Source organism: Mustelus asterias, unplaced genomic scaffold (assembly GCF_964213995.1).
Source record: "Mustelus asterias unplaced genomic scaffold, sMusAst1.hap1.1 HAP1_SCAFFOLD_241, whole genome shotgun sequence".
Taxonomy (NCBI): domain Eukaryota; kingdom Metazoa; phylum Chordata; class Chondrichthyes; order Carcharhiniformes; family Triakidae; genus Mustelus; species Mustelus asterias.
In genome coordinates, this window is record NW_027590213.1 from 346,384 (window position 1) to 352,425 (window position 6,042).

The window sequence follows — 6,042 nt, forward strand, 5'->3', positions numbered from 1 at the left end:
GCATGGAGGCGACCAGCTGGTTTATGACGCGAACTTGTGCCCCGTAGGACAGCACTCGGAGCAGTCCTGTCCAGCGACTCAGGCGGGCGGAGACTTTGGCCTCCAGCTCCCGCCAGTTCGCCGGCCAGGATTCCTCGGCTGGGCAGAGATGGGCCCCCAAGTAGAGGAGGTTGGTCCTGCTCCAGGTGAAAGGCCTGAGCTCCTCCGGAAGGGGGTCCGTCTCCCAAGGACCGACAAGAGTCCGGAGCACTTGGCCCAGTTGATCCTGGCGGAGGACGCGGCGGAGTACACCGCCTGGCATTCTCGCATCCTCCGCAGGTCAGCCGGGTCCGTGAACATGAGGAGCACGTCGTCAGCGTAAGCTGACAGGACCACCCCTACGTCCGGTCCACGCAGGGCCAAACCTGACAACCTCCTCCGCAAGAGGCGCAGGAATGGCTCCACGCATACGGAATACAGTTGGCCGGACAAGGGGCAGCCCTGCCGTACTCCTCTCCCGAAGCGAAGGGGTGCCGTCAGGGACCCGTTAACCTTAATCAGACACTCTGCGGCAGAGTACAGTAATCGGATCCGGGCGACAAAATGCGTCCCGAACCCGAATGCCCGCAGAGTCCCGAGTAAATACTCGTGCTCCACCCTGTCGAACGCCTTCTCCTGATCTAATTACAAGAAGGCGCCCGACAGACCAGCCCTCTGGGTGTGATGGATTAGGTCCCGGACCAGGTGGAGATTGTCATGTATGCAACGGCCCGGGACCGTGTAGGACTGGTCAGGGTGGATCAAGTGGTCCAGCACGGATCCAAGGCGTGAAGCCATAGCCCTGGCAAATATTTTACAATCCGTGCTGAGGAGGGAGACCGGGCGCCAGTTATTGAGCAGGTGGAGATCCCCCTTCTTGGGCAGCAGGGCAATGACGGCCCTGCGCCACGAAAGGGGCATCTCCCCGGTAGCGACGCTCTCCCCCAGGACGCCCGCGTAGTCGCTCCCCAGGACGTCCCAGAACGCCCTGAAGAACTCTGTCAGCCCGTCCAGCCCAGGGGCCTTGCCCCGGCTGAGCCCATTTAGGGCGCCGGTCAGCTCGGCCATGGTGGTAGGGGCCTCGAGCCTGCCGACGCCCTCCGGGCTGACCTGCGGCACGTCCTCCCACAGAGGAGTGCGGGCATCCTCGCTGGACGGATCCGGAGAGAAGAGCGAGGTGTAATACTCCCGGGCAATGGCAATTCGGGGGGGGGCAATTCGGGGGGGGCCATTCGGGGGGGGGCCATTCGGGGGGGGGGCCATTCGGGGGGGGGGGGGGCCATTCGGGGGGGGGGCCATTCGGGGGGGGGGCCATTCGGGGGGGCGCAATTCGGGGGGGGGCAATTCGGGGGGGGGCAATGCCCGGGGGGGCAATGCCCGGGGGGGGGGCAATGCCCGGGGGGGGGCAATTCGGGGGGGGCAATTCGGGGGGGGGGGGCAATTCGGGGGGGGGGGGCAATTCGGGGGGGGGGCAATTCCCGGGGGGGGGGCAATGCCCGGGGGGGGGGGCAATGCCCGGGGGGGCAATGCCCGGGGGGGGGCAATGCCCGGGGGGGGGCAATGCCCGGGGGGGGGCAATGCCCGGGGGGGGGGCAATGCCGGGGGGGGGGCAATGCCGGGGGGGGGGCAATGCCCGGGGGGGGGGCAATACGGGGGGGGCAATGCCGGGGGGGGGCAATGCCGGGGGGGGGGGCAATGCCGGGGGGGGGGGGGCAATGCCGGGGGGGGGGGGACAAAGCCCAGGGGGGGGAAGATTGAGACAGAGAGAAAGAAAGAGCGAGAGAGAAAGAGCGAGAGAGAAAGAGAAAGAGCGAGAGAAAGACACACAGGCAGAGAAAGACAGAGAGAGAGAGAGAAAGAGAGAGAGACAGAGAGAGAAAGGGAGAGAAAGGGAGAGAAAGGGAGAGAAAGGGAGAGAAAGGGAGAGAAAGGGAGAGAAAGGGAGAGAGAGAGAAAGACAGAGAGAGAGAAAGACAGAGAGAGAGAAAGACAGAGAGAGAGAAAGACAGAGAGAGAGAAAGACAGAGAGAGAGAAAGACAGAGAGAGAGAAAGACAGAGAGAGAGAAAGACAGAGAGAGAGAAAGACAGAGAGAGAGAAAGACAGAGAGAGAGAAAGACAGAGAGAGAGAAAGACAGAGAGAGAAAGACAGAGAGAGAAAGACAGAGAGAGAAAGACAGAGAGAGAGAAAGACAGAGAGAGAGAGACAGAGAGAGAGAGACAGAGAGAGAGAGACAGAGAGAGAGAGACAGAGAGAGAGAGACAGAGAGAGAGAGACAGAGAGAGAAAGACAGAGAGAGAAAGACAGAGAGAGAGAAAGACAGAGAGAGAGAGACAGAGAGAGAAAGACAAAGAGAGAGAAAGACAGAGATAGAAAGTAAGATTGAGAGAGAAAGATTGAGAAAGACAGAGCGAAAGATTGAGAGAGAGATTGAGAGAAAGATTGAGAGACAGAAAGATTGAGAGATAGAAAGACAGAGATTGAGAGAGAGATTGAGAGAGAGAAAGATTGAGAGAGAGATTGAGAGAGAGAAAGATTGAGAGATAGAAAGATTGAGAGAGAGATTGAGAGAGAGAAAGATTGAGAGACAGAAAGATTGAGACATAGAAAGATTGAGAGATAGAAAGATTGAGAGATAGAAAGATTGAGAGATAGAAAGACAGAGATTGAGAGAGAGATTGAGAGAGAGAAAGGTTGAAAGAGAGAAAGATGGAGAGGGAGATTGAGAGGAGGCTGCAAACAGAGAGAAAAGCAGGGCTGAGGCGGGAAAGGTGCGGACAGAAAGTGAAGAGGTTCATACTCACCATCGCACATGTTTTCCCTCGGTGATCTCTCCAACTCCTTCCATCCCCTCTCCCATGGTGGGGAGAGAGATCCTTGGCCAGGGGCTTTGTGCTGGGAAAGGGGGGGTTACAATATCAGAGCTGGAACTCCATGCAAGCACACACTGACTCACTCACAAAGACACAGCTTACCTGATACTTACCAACCCACGTGTAGAGAGAGACTGGACAATGCATCGCCAGCCTTTTTATAACCTCACTGAGTCCCACACCTCCCCAATCAATCCTTATCCAACCACAGCTCCTCCACCTCACCTGAACACACCTCCTCCTACCTGGCCCAGTCCAACACCAACCTGTCTCTGACTGTGTGGGGGGGGTGTTTGTGTGTGGGGGTTAGTGAGCACCAGGCAAATGGTTTATCCCAAGGCTCTCCCTCCCCCCCACTCCCAGCTTCACATCACCAGCACTGGGAGCTGAGAGAAGATGGGTTTCAATTAACTCGCAGCCCTGCACTGCCAGAGAGAGAGAGAGGCCAGGTCTGAATGTGGATTGTACAACTTGTTCATCCAGGACTCCATCTGCTACAGGTTTGCACCCTTTGCTGATTCTTGCAAAATTCACTTTTCCTTAAGTTGCCTGAACTGAAACAATATCTTGCAAAGTTCTTTGTTGCTGCGTTTACAAATCCCAGTTCTGATTTACAATCTGCCTGTTGTCTGTCCGGGTGTCTGAATGTGTGTGTGTGCCCTGTGCTTAGTGGTTAATAATTCACCAGAGATCAGAGCTGCAAAATAAAGCGTTTCAACTTTTTTTAACAGAAGCACTGTCTGGGGGAGGGGAGGGAGAGAATGAGAGTGAAGTTTCTGTCTGATGAATGCTGTAAATGTGTCTTTAACCAGCAGCTCTGCAGAGAGACAGATGCAGGATTTTAAACTCTCTGGGAGCTGCAGGCAGGGACTCACACACACACACACACACAGATAGACATCAGCTCCTGTTTCACACCAACAACCAGGCTGGAGTCTATGCAGCTAATTTCCATCCAGAAATGTACTTGATCCATGAAGTCAGTGAGGGCTACATTCCCATGACTTCCCATTCAGTCCAATCCAGTTCAGTTTGTTGGAATGCAGTGTGGGAGCCTCTGAGGGAGTTTGGCTCGGGGGGGGGGGGGGGTTCACTTTTCTCTCATTCAATCTCTCCTGCCTTCCACCCTCTCACAGACCTTCCTTTCGTCCCTGTCCCACCCGCCCCTTTCTCCAAACCTGTTACATTCCTAACTTTCCCCAGTTCACAGGAAAGGTCACAGAGCTGAAATGTTAACTCTGTTTCTCTCTCTCTCTGCACAGATGCTGCCGAACCTGCTGAGTTTAATCCCAGCATTTCCCTGTTTTCTAAGATTTCACAGAATAGTGTTGGTGCAGGAGGAGGCCATTTGGCCCATCGTGTCTGCACCAGCTCTCCAATGTGCTGTTAAATCAGAGATTGGTGTAAAACTGGGATCTGTTCCTGACTGAGAGCGAAACGGCAGCTTTACATTTCCAACCTGAAAATAACTGGCCAATATTTTGTGCAGATTGTTCCCAGTTCCTTGCTTGTGGTCTATCCCTAACTGCCCTTGAACTGAGCAGCTTGCTTGCTGGGCCATTCCAGAGTCAACCACATCGTGTGGACCTGGATTCACATGAAAGACTTACAGGTACTACCAGACCTGCTGTATCACTGTGTAATCCAACAATTAATCCAGTTCCCCTGGATTCCTGCTCTGTAACATATCACTGTGTAATCCAACAATTAATCCAGTTCCCCTGGATTACTGCTCTGTAACATATCACTGTGTAATCTAACAATTAAAGCAGTTTTCCTACATTAATGCTCTGTATCACTTCACTGTGTGATCTAACAATTAATCCAGTTCTCCTGATTTATGTTTCCCTGTATCAATGTGTAATGGAACCCACTCCTGATACCGTGATCACACAAACACGGTGAGGGAGCTCCCTCTGGTGGTGATCTGAGGTAAATGGCCTCTGCTTGGGAGATCAGTGAATTCTCAGACTACTGGAGGATCTTTCTTGTTGCAGGATTACGCTGCTGTATTTTTCTTAGGAATAAGAAAAATACGCTCTGTAACATATCACTGTGTAATCCAACAATTACTCCAGTTCTCCTGGATTACTGCTCTGTAACATAATACGTAATACGCTGTAATTCAGTAATACGCTGTATTCAGTGTAATCCGGCAACAAGATCCTCCAGCAATTATAAATTGCCCCTCTGGAACTTTTGTATCTCTCCCCTCTCACCTTAAACCTGTGCCCTCTAGTTTTAGACTCCCCTACCTTTGGGAAAAGATATTGACTATCTAGCTGATCTGTGCCCCTCATTATTTTATAGACCTCTATAACATCACTCCTCAGCCTCCTACGCTCCAGAGAAAAAAGTCCCAGTCTATCCAGCCTCTCCTTATAACTCAATCCATCAAGTCCCGGTCGCATCCTAGTAAATCTTTTCTGCACTCTTTCTAATGTAATAATATCCTTTCTATAATAGGGTGACCAGAACTGTACACAGTATTCCAAGCGTGGCCTCACCAATGTCTTGTCCAACTTCAACAAGACGTCCCAACTCCTGTATTCTATGTTCTGACCAATGAAACCAAGCATGCCGATGCCTTTTTCACCACTCTGTCCACCTGTGACTCCACTTTCAAGGAGCTATGAACCTGTACCCCTAGATCTCTTTGTTCTGTAACTCTCCCCAGCGCCCTACCATTAACTGTGTAAGTCCTGCCCTGGTTCGATCTACCAAAATGCATCACCTCGCATTTGTCTAAATTAAACTCCATCTGCCATTCGTCAGCGCACTGGTCCAATTGATCAAGATCCCGTTGCAATCAGAGATAACTTTCTTCACTGTCCACTATGCCACCAATCTTGGTGTCATCTGCAAACCATGCCACCTATATTCTCATCCAAATCATTAATATACATGACAAATAACAGTGGACCCAGCACTGATCCCTGAGGCATATCGCTGGCCACAGACCTCCAGTTTTAAAGAAAGCCCTCTACAACCACACTCTAGAACATAGAACATTACAGCGCAGTACAGGCCCTTCGGCCCTCGATGTTGCGCCGACCAGTGGACCCAATCTAAAGCCCATCTAACCTACACTATTCCCATATCATCCTTATGTTTATCCAATGACCATTTAAATGATTGATTGGTTTCTAGA